A 10,934-nucleotide genomic window follows, 5' to 3' on the forward strand; every position below is an offset into this window, starting at 1 on the left:
CAAGTCCATGTAGGTTCGTTGGTTCTCAAGGCTCCACTTATCACACTCGACATACAGACTCTCGACAGGGCTAGTGCGAAAAGCACCCGAGGTGAGACGAAGCCCCAAGTGTAGCACGTGGTCAAGCATTCGTAACGCTGTTTTACTCGCCGACCCATGCACCACACTGCCATAGTCCAAGCGAGACCTAACCAAAGCAGTATACAAGCGCAGCAGGAGTTCTTTATCGGAACCATAGGATTGGTGGGAGAGAACCTTAAGGATATTCATTGTTTTGAGACATTTATGCTTAAGTTTCTTGATGTGGGGAATGAATGTGAGTTTGTGGTCAAACACCACACCTAAAAACTTGTGTTCCTTGTTCACAGGAAGCGACACGCCATGAAGAGTAATGTCTGGGTCCATATGGACCCCGCGCTTCCTGGAGAACACAACGGAGGAGCTTTTTACAGGATTCATTTTAAAACCATTGTTGTCTGCCCAGCCGGCAAGTTTCTTTACACCAAGCTGGACATGACGTTCGCAGATTGACATATTTCATGATTTATAGGATATCTGTACGTCATCTACATACATGGAATAAGAGATTGTAGGTGGCAGTGTCTTACCAAGAGAGTTCATTTTTACTATGAAGAGAGTGCAGCTCAACACTCCACCTTGTGGCACGCCATTTTCTTGCACGTGAACCTTTGAGAGTGCACAACCAACTCTTACTCGAAACGTTCTGTCTGACAAGTAACTAACAAGAGTGTTCAACATGTTACCCGAAACACCGAATGACTTTAGGTCACTAAGGATCCCATAACGCCAAGCGGTGTCGTATGCCTTCTCAAGGTCGAAAAACACAGTTAAACAATACTGCTTATGCGCGAAGGCATCCTTGATGTACGAGTCAAGAGCTACCAGTTGATCGTTCGTCGATCGCCCCACCCTGAAGCCTGCCTGGCTGCTCTCGAGAAGACCGTTGTACTCAAGGAAGTAAACGAGCCTGCAATTTACTATCTTCTCGAAGAGCTTGCACAGGCAGCTCGTCAGGGCAATAGGACGGTAACTTGAGGGGGACGACGGGTCCTTTCCATCCTTCAGGAAAGCTACAACTATAGCCTCCTTTCAAGAGTTTGTAATGTGCCCCGAAAGCCATATCTTGTTATATAGGTGTAAGAGTGTTAGAAGAGTGTCTGCGTGCAGGTGTTGTATCATTGTGTATGTGATGTTGTCTAGGCCTGGAGCTGACGGTATACACGTTTTCAAAGCAGCTCTCAGCTCATGCAGTAAAAACTCTGAGTTATAAGAAGATGTTGACCTATTGTTATCTAGTATAGGCTTCTTTTCGGCCGTTTGTTTGTGTTTCATGAAAGTGTTTGTGTAGTGTGCTGAACTGGACACGTGTTAGAAGTGATGTGCGAGGGTGTCAGCCTGGTGTTTGAGTGTGTCCCCTGTTGTGCTGACCAGAGGCAGGCTGTGTGTTTGCTGTCCTTTGAGTTTGCGTATTCTTGTCCATGCTTTCCGTGTGTCTGTGTAGGAGTTTATTGATGGAACGCCAACTCTCTCGTTTTGCCTCACGGCGCACACGTTTTGCTAACGCCTTGGCCCGTTTGAACAAAATGAGGTTACCCAACGTGAGGTACCGACGAAGGACACCCCACGCCTTGTTCTGGGCCTCTCGCGCCCGCCTACAGTCCTCAATAAACCACGGCCTCCGCTGGTTGTGCGGGGCACCAGAGGCGTGGGGAATGGACTTTTCGGCGGCGGCGAGGATATGCGCCGTGAGCAGTTGGGTAGCTTCTTCAACGTGTAGGTGTTCTATGGATGTGTGGTGTAGTTTGGATGTCGCTGTAAATGTATTCCAGTTAGCTCTTGCTTCATTAAACCTTTTATGGAAAGATGGACTGCTCGGGCCTGTACCTATATACGTTAATGAAGTGGGGAAATGGTCACTACCATTTGGGTCAGTGCCCACACCCCACTCAAGACATGGAAAGAGAATTGCAGAACCAATAGCCAAGGCAAGATTTGAGTATGTATTGTGTCCTATGTTATGGTATGTAGGCTGGTTCTTGTTGAAAAGGCATGCTCCAGAGGATGTTAAAAACTTTTCTATCAGGCGACCTCGGGCATGGGTACGAGTAGAGCCCCAAAGACAATTGTGTGCATTAAGGTCGCCTGTTAGGATGTATGGTTCGGGCAGCTGGTCAACCAGCGCCTCGAAGTCAGAGCTCGTAAGTGCAACATCAGGAGGAATGTATATGGAGCATACCGTTATCAACCTATTAAATATTATTGTGCGGATGGCTACAGCCTCAAGGATGGTGTTCAAGGTGATAGGGTGGCATGCTAAGGATTTGCGGGTGATTATGGCCACACCGCCAGAAGACTGTGTGGAGCCATCCCTGTCTTTCCTGTATACCAGGTAACTATTCAAGAAATTTGTGTGTTTTGAATTCAGATGTGTTTCCTGGACACACATTAAACTTGGCTCTTTGGCATGCAGAATCTCATACACGTCGTCGAGATTATTCAGAAGGCCTCTGCAGTTCCATTGAACAATATTTTCTCTTCCCATTATTATGTGTTCAGAGCTACTGGAGTGTGACTATTTGTGTAGGGTCTTTCGGGGCTTGGACTCTTGGAAGGTGTTTCCTAACCTTCTCTACTGACCTGGACGTCGCAGCCCGTTGCTTTCGTTCCGATGAAAGCCGGAAGGGCTCGACGTCCATGTCATCATCTGAAGGCAAGGGGGTACCCAGCGGACTGGGCTCCCTTGACGTGGTACCCTTTCGGGTGTTCTTTGCCTGCGCTGCCAGTGCCGAAGGCGTGGGGAGCACCACAGATGGCACAGTCAGTGAGGCGGGTGAGGTCGCTGCGACTGCCTCCGTCTCCATCTCCGTGCCCTTGCCTTGGCCCGGTGCTTTGGGCCGGTGGAGAGGAAGCAGTGGATGCAGCGGCATCCCCAACAGGCGTTGTTGCTACCACAGCCGCTGCTGGGTGAGCGAGCGGTGCAGAGCTGGTTGGGCTACTCGGAGCAACCTTGGGAAGGGGGGGGGGGGGGGGGCGGGAGCGGGACGAAGTTCGACTCGCGGCACTGGGTCCCCGCCGAAACCAGACGCCACTCCGCCCCCCGGCGAGCAGCGTCGGCGTACATTCCCAGGGGAAAAGAGGCGAACTTCTTTCGCGCCTCCGGGAAGGTTATGTTTTCTGTTACCTTTACGTTCATGATTTTTTTCTCCAGTTGAAACTTTTCACAAGCGCGAGAGTATGCTGCATGTGGACCCTGGCAATTCGGGCAGGTAAGGTTGGTTGCAATGCAGGTGTCGGATAGATGATCATGCTGGCCACATTTGGCGCATGTTGTTCTGTCACGACATGAGTTGGTACCATGCCCGAACCGCCGGCACTTGAAACAGCGCCGCGGGTTCGGGATGTATGGCCAGATAGGACAACGAATTAAACCTGCGTTGACATGTTCGGGCAGTTTGCAGCGGTCGAAAGTCAGAATCAGATGTTTGGTGGCTATTTCTTTGTTGTCTCTCCTAATGACGATGCGCCTTACTGCTGTCACGCCTTGGTCGTTTAGGCCTTCGAGCAGATCGGTCTCTGTCTTGGTTAGGAGATCTGACTCCGATATCACACTCTGGGAGCTGTTGAGGCTGCGGTGGGGTGTGACTCTGATATCAAGGTCTGCCATGCGGGTTGGGCTCATGAGAGTTGTCGCTTGCTGCTGCGTGTTGACCTCAACTAAGACCTCACCGGTTCTTAGTTTTTTTGCATTGTACCTCTTGCCAAGGATGGCTTCAAGAAACTTCGATACAAGGAATACGGATTGTGAAGAAATAGGCTTGGATTTGTCAACAGATTCAACTATCAGAAAACGGGGGTAGTTGTCGGGTTTCGGGGAGTTGATGGCAGGAAGAGTTGGGAAAGATGCTTCGGTGTGGACCCTTTTCAGGGTCCGATCATGTTCGGGGGGGGGGGGGGGTTCGATTTACCATATGGCATAGGCAAAAGCAGGGGACGGGGGTACTTCCTTCGCTCGGGTTACCCTGATACCGAGAGAGGTCCCGGAGCTCCCTGCCTGATAAACAGACAGGGAGCCCATCTGCCGGAGCTTGACCTGGGCTTCGACGGCCACCGTTTGAGGTTTCTACCCTTCACCTTAAAAACACATCACCACGGTAGGTCACAGCTCATGTTGGGGGGCTCGGGGTCCGCGGTATCGCCAGTACCGTCACCAAGATTACTCAAGGTACCCCGTGCGGGGAATTGCTAAAATTCTAATCTCAATGTTATGACAACTTTCTCCACAGCCATGGCAAACGGTGAATTCATAACTTGTTCAACTGCCAGCTGCCTCCGCTGCTCGTGTCATTATCCACAACACTTCGTACACAATCGTATTCTTCTTCCTTCCACTTTGCTATTATAACGTCCTCTTCGATTACGGCATTAACGCCATAATGCTGCCATTGACTTTTCCCAGGCTGATGTCGAGCTTTCTACCATTCGCTTGGACGATTCCTATCACGTCGAAGTCAAGAATGGATGAGAACACAGACGTCCCGCCCTGCTCCTCGGTGTTCGTTAAACCGTGTTGTACCTCCGTTCCAGATGTAACTATCCCTTTTACACCCTCCTTCGCCGCGAATGCCTTCCCCTGCCTTCCGTAATTTAGTTGTGCACGATGGCGCATTCATAGAGGACTTCATGATCTCTACAAAACGGAAAAACGCTGATTTCCTGGACCTCGTGGCCTTTATGTATTTTGTGTAACGCACCCGACAAGTCATGACATATTTAGGTTGATGAACTGAGTACTCCTATAGTCGTGCCAGACAATATGCCAATGAATACGCTCCTTAATTGCATCGACGACAACCTGGGAACGAACCGACGAGTGCAACTTACCACCTCTGTTTAAGAGTTATGTTCATCATCCTATTATGAGAAACTCTGGCTGGGCCAAATCAAATTTGCTGCGCATTCATTTTGCTGTAGCTGGATGCTGGTATTCGACGGCACCTGTACGGCGCCTCCCCGACAGAACGTCGACGGAAATATTTCTATTAGGTGTTTTCGACCCTATCCGTCAAATTTCGTCAAATACATATAGATGCAAAACCAGAACGGAAATCGCTTCTTAGTGTCGAAGGGAAAGGTATGTGAAATCGGAGGAGCATCAGTATTTGTTGAAAATAACCCACAGCCTGCCCACAGCCTGGTTATAGTAACTTGAAGTTGCTGCCATATTAAAATTTGAAGTCCGTTCGTTTTGATAACAGACCTTTCGGCTGCCGCTATTGCAGCTCTTTCAGGTGGTGAGATGAAGAGAAATTTTCATAACATGACAACAACACGTACTAGCGAAATATGATTTTAAAACCCTGTCACAGAAACCTATGTATTACGCATCCAGCGACGTTTTTTTTGCTCCCGTTTACTGTGTATGTTATGAACATGAAGTCTTTTTATAAAGCGCCAAGTAATTAGTTCTTAATATTCCGACTAAACGACCTAAAACACCTGTTCTATAATCACAATGTACCTGCCATTGCATTCACAACAGAGACTCGTTTACCTAGCATTATCTCAACTCTAGTGTACGTTTCTCAATTATAATTACCAGCGACTCCTCGTAATGCCTTTACGCCATCATCGTCATCATCACCAGCCTATGTACGCCCACTGCAGGGCAAAGGCCTCTCCCATTATTCTCCAATTACCTCGGTCCTGTGCCAACTGTGACCAATTTATCCCCGCAAACTTCTTGATGTCATCTGCCCATCTAACGTTCTGCCGCCCCCTGCAGCGCTTGCCTTCTCTAGGGATCCACTCTGTTACCCTTAATGACCAGCGGTTATCTTGCTTTGGCAATACATGCCCTGCCCACGTCCATTTCTTCTTCTTAATTTCTACTAATATGTCTTGACACCAGTTTGCTTCCTGACCCACTCCGCTCTCTTCTTGTCCCTTAATGCTACACCTATCATTTTCCCCTCCATTGCCCGCTGAGTCGTTCTCAATTTAAGTTGAACCCTCTTAGAGAGCCTCCAAGTTTCTGCCCCGTAGGTGAGTACCGGTAAGATGCAGCTGTCATACACTTTCTTCTTCACGACAATGGTAGGCTGCTATTCATTATCTGAGAATGTCTGCCATATGCACACCACCCCATTCTGATCCTTCTAATTATCTCTGCCTCATGGTTGGGATCTGGGATCACAACTTGGCCTAAGTAGATATATTCGCTTACCACTTCCACTGCCTCGCCACCTATTTCAAACTGCTGTGCTGTCCCGAGGTTGTTGATCATTACTTTAGTTTTCTGTACATTATTTTCAGGCCCACGGTCCTACTCTGTTCGCCTAATGCGGAAAGCATGCTTTGCAATTCGTCCCCCGAGTTACTTACCAAGGCAACGTCATCAGCAAATCTGAGGTTACTGAGGTATTTTCTATTAACCCTTACTCCCACCTGTTCCCAATCCAACCTTCGAATACTTCTTGTAAGCATGCTGTGAATAACATTGGAGAGATTGTGTCTCCTTGTCTGACACCCTTTCTTATAGGTATTTTACTGCTCTCCCTATGGAGGATGATGATAGCTGTAGACCCATTGTAGATATCCTCTAATATTCTTACATAATGTTAATCTACCCCCTGGTTCCGTAATGCCTGAATGACTGCTAGGGTTTCGACCGAGTCAAATGCTTTCTCATGATCTATGAAGGCTATATATAGGGTTTCAGTATACTCAGCGCACTTCTCTATGACCTGATTGATCGTGTGAATATGGTCCATTGTTGAATAACCTTTACGGAACCCTGCTTGTTCTTTAGGTTGACTGAAATCTAAGGTTGCAGAGATTCGGTTAGCGATTACCTTGGTAAATACCTTGTAGACGACTGACAGTAAGCTGATCGGCCTGTAATTTTTCAGGTCCTTCATGTCGCCTTTCTCATGGATTAGGATGATGTTCGCGTTCTTCCAAGATTCCGGTACCATTGCGGTCATTAGGCATTGCGTATACAGGTTTGCCAGTTTTTCAAATACAATTTCTCCGCCATCCTTCAGTAGGTCTGCTGTTATCTGATCCTCACCAGGTGCTTTGCCCCCTTTCATTTCTTTCAAAGCCTTCCTTACTTCTTCGGTCGTTACTGGTGGGATGTGTATCTCCTCTGAACTACTGTCTCGTTCGGCATTATCCTGTATGTCCCGGCTGCTGTACAGATGCCTATAGAACTCCTCGGCCACTGTGACTATTTTATCCCTATTTGTGATGACATTGCCTTGCTTATCCTTAAGTGCATACATCTGATTTTTCCCCACGCCAAGACGTCTCTTCACTGCTTTCAGGCTACCTCCGTTCTTTACAGCGTATTTGATCCTCTCCATATTATACTTCCGTATGTCAGTTGTCTTACGCTTATTGATTAACTTCGAGAGCTCGGCTAGTTCTATTCTCTCAGCTGCGGTGGAGATTCTCATGGTTTGCCGTTTCCTGATTAGATCTTTCGTCTCCTGTGAAAGTTTACCAGTATCCTGTCTAGCCATAGTGCCCCCGACTTCTACTGCACACTCCCTGATAATGCGTGTAAGGTTGCCGCTGGCTTCCTGTGTCGTAAGCTCGGCTTCGTCGTTAAGGGAGGAATATCGGTTCTGCAGCGCGGTCCTGAATTCTTCTACTTTACGTCTTACTGTTAGCTCATTTATCAGCTTCTTTTGTACTAGCTTGTTGCGGTACCTCCTCAAATCTAGCCTAATTCGAGATCTTACCATACGGTGGTCACTACACCTTACCCTTCCGAGCACTTCCACATCCTGCACGACGCCAGGGTTATCGCATAATATGAAGTCTATTTCATTTTTGTGCTCCCCCTTCGGGCTCCTCAAGGTCCACTTCCGACTCTCCCGTTTACAGAAGAAGGTATTCATTATGCGTAGGTTAGTCCGTTCTGCAAACTCAACTAGTAGGTCCCCCCTGCTATTTCTACAGCCCAGACCATAGTTCCCAACTACCTTGTCTCCAGCCTGATTCTTGCCTACTTTAGCATTGAAGTCCCCCATAACTACGGTATACTGTGTTTTTACTTTAGCCATTGCCGATTCCACATCTTCATAGAAGCGTTCCACTACTTGGTCGTCGTGGCTAGATGTGGACGCGTAGCCCTGCACCACCTTGAGCTTGTACCTCTTATTGAGCCTAAATACAAGACCTGCTGCCCTTTCGTTAATGCTATGGTATTCGTCTATGGTGCCAACTATGCTTTTATTGACTATAAATCCCACTCCCAGTTCTCTTGTGTCCTCTAGACCCCGGTAACATAGGTGGTGTTCATTTTTCAGCACCGTAAAGGCTTCGCCTGCCCTCCTAACCTCGCTAAGCCCTATTACATCCCATTTAATGCTCTCTAATTCCTCAAACAACACCTGGAAACTTGCTTCGGTAGATAAGGTTCGCGCGTTAAATGTTGCCAAGTTCAGATTCCATTGGCGGCCTTTACGCCATAAAACCAAATAAATATGTTCCCCACCTTTCTTCTAGAGCAAACGACAATATAGAAAGCCGGTTCGTTCAAGCACATGTGGCTTTGGAGCTAACCCAGCGCTGTTGCCCTTTGTAGGTCAGAAGTTGCAGGAGACAATTCAGATGCGCCAAATTGGAACGAGCACCTGTAGCGATAACCAATAATAAACCTCCGAATCAGACACTAAAGGCAGTGATGGCTCGTCAGTGCTTGTGACACAATGGAAGGAATAAAGGTAAAGGAAAGGCAGAAATGTCAACCAGGCTGTGGCCTAATCACGTTCCCAGGCCTCTTCGTGTTACACTGCCCCGGAATAGTTTGCGCACTCTCATTGTGTCGTCACAATCAAATGCTCGCTCCCATTGGATTGTGAAACTATGGGAGTGCACAAATTATACCGGGGTAGTCAAACGCGAAGAGGTCTGGGAACTTCACTCCTTGCTTTAGAGTAAGGCGCTCAAGGAGTCCACCAAATATATTACGCACATGAGAGCCAGCAGAGCCGCTCTTTAGTAGGGCAAAGGTAGACTTGTGGGTAAGCGTAAGCCCTGTCCGTTACCTATCATTAATTACTGATTACAAAAGCAAACAGGCTCACTTTGTTGCAAACAACCAGAATAGAAAATCTGTAGTGGTGGCCGTGTTTAGTTATGTCGTAAATGTTCCATCTTCTTTCTTGAGCAACCTTTGTAGGGACATTATATAATAGTGTAAATATTCCGAGTACAAACCAGATGTTACTTCCAGATGTTTACATAAATAGGTAATTTGTAGTGCTCTCTTCCCGGCATTTGTCTTTTTCCCTATAGTTTCATTCAACAACCTTGATTTTTTCTTTATCCTTTTTCAGGCAGTTTGACGAGGGCGCAAAGATACTGCGGATGCACCACTCCATTCGTCACGGATCGTAATTATGGCACTTGAGCGATATAGTTATTGCCTGGTGACTTATGAGAACACTCGTATAATTTTTCCCGCCCAATTGACTTTTATGACCGAAATAAAGCACAAGAAATTGGTGTTCTACAACGAGAAGACACACATACCGGTCGAAACAAGGTTGCCTCTATCTCTACATTGCACTGCTGTGAATCCAAATGTACCACTCATGGTAGTAACAGCCTCTTATAGTACATAAACGGCCAGATGCGTGAAAACATTTCCGTGGCCACTTCTGGCGGACTAAAAAAACTAGAAATAGTGCTGCCTCGTAACCCAGGTGTCGCTTCGGCGCATGCAGGCATGGAGCAAAGACAACCTGGAAATACGAGATTTTGTTGACCCGCAAGTGTCCAACGACGCCCGCCGTTATCAGTTCGTGATCGCCAGATGACAGGAGGAGTCTCTTCAGTCCAGGCGGCAGGAAGGCAAATGAAATTGGGAAACCTGTGAAGTTAATTGTGAGGACTGAAAGACAGCGGAGCTGGTGGCCTTCCAAAGTTTGACTTGACTTTCTTAGGTATGCGCACCTTGTCGTTAGATCGGACACTCATGGCGCCGAGCCCACGCCATCTCGCCTCTCAAAACTAAGAGGACACGTGCACTTCAGAATTTACGTCATAACTAGGAGCGGCTAATTCCCAAAACAAACCTTTCCGCACAGACATCTCCACTCGCTACCCACACTTGCTTTCAGCCCCTTGCCTCCTTGCCACTTCCTTTTGCACATATTGGCGTAGAGATTTTCTCCTCCTCTCACTTTGCTGCGCCCATTTTGAAGCGACGCCAAGCAAGACTGAAACTAAAGCTTAAACATTCTGAAGTTTCTCTTCTACCGGAAGAGATTCGCAGCTACTTGGCGAAGTAGAATTTCAGCAGAAATTGCGATGGCGGTTTTCAGTCGTTTTAGGGAAGCCCTTTGGCACACGTTACCTGGGTTTCGCGGGAGCAGCGTCTGTTTATGGGTGCGTAACCGAGTGAGCGAACGCGGCAGCGATGAAAGAAAATGGAGAAGAGACATTCATGGCTGTAACTTTTGTGCAACTTTAGACAGAGACAGATACAAAAAGGGACACGAGGACCAGGGCTGATCTTCGTGTCCCTTTTTGTAACTGTCCCCGTCTAAAGTTTCGCAAAGGTTACAGCCATGAATTCAGATTACCAACTAGTCCGCCTAACCGTGTTATTGGAGAAGAGAGTCTAGCGAAGGGTTAGGTGGAGTACGACACGTGCGGCTATGGTGTCATCTCTCTCACTGCCTTTCCCTCACACGTCTCAGGCGTCACCATCAAGGAGCACCCTCCTCCTGGCAGTTTCCCGAGACGCTGTTTCATTCTCCGCTAATCCAAACCACGTGACGTTTGCGCGCGAGGTTCAAATACGATATGCAACAAATGCCCGCTGCCCCCTTGTGCGGGGCTAAGCCGAACCTCGCGACATTTGCGCGGCAGGTTGAAACACAATTGGCAACATGCTG

General features: G+C 47.7%; 1 long non-coding RNA gene across 1 annotated transcript in view; it reads left to right on the top strand.

Moving 5' to 3' along the window:
• Positions 1 to 9,518, top strand: part of LOC144150970 (uncharacterized) — a 45,368-nt gene extending 35,850 nt beyond the window's left edge. The window contains exon 3 of the long non-coding RNA XR_013318590.1: positions 9,369 to 9,518. This is a non-coding gene — a long non-coding RNA (uncharacterized LOC144150970). The remainder of the gene's footprint in view (positions 1 to 9,368) is intronic.
• The last annotated feature ends 1,416 nt before the right edge of the window (positions 9,519 to 10,934 follow it).

Source organism: Haemaphysalis longicornis, unplaced genomic scaffold (assembly GCF_048455015.1).
Source record: "Haemaphysalis longicornis isolate Haplotype H1 unplaced genomic scaffold, Haemaphysalis longicornis Haplotype H1 scaffold_86, whole genome shotgun sequence".
Taxonomy (NCBI): domain Eukaryota; kingdom Metazoa; phylum Arthropoda; class Arachnida; order Ixodida; family Ixodidae; genus Haemaphysalis; species Haemaphysalis longicornis.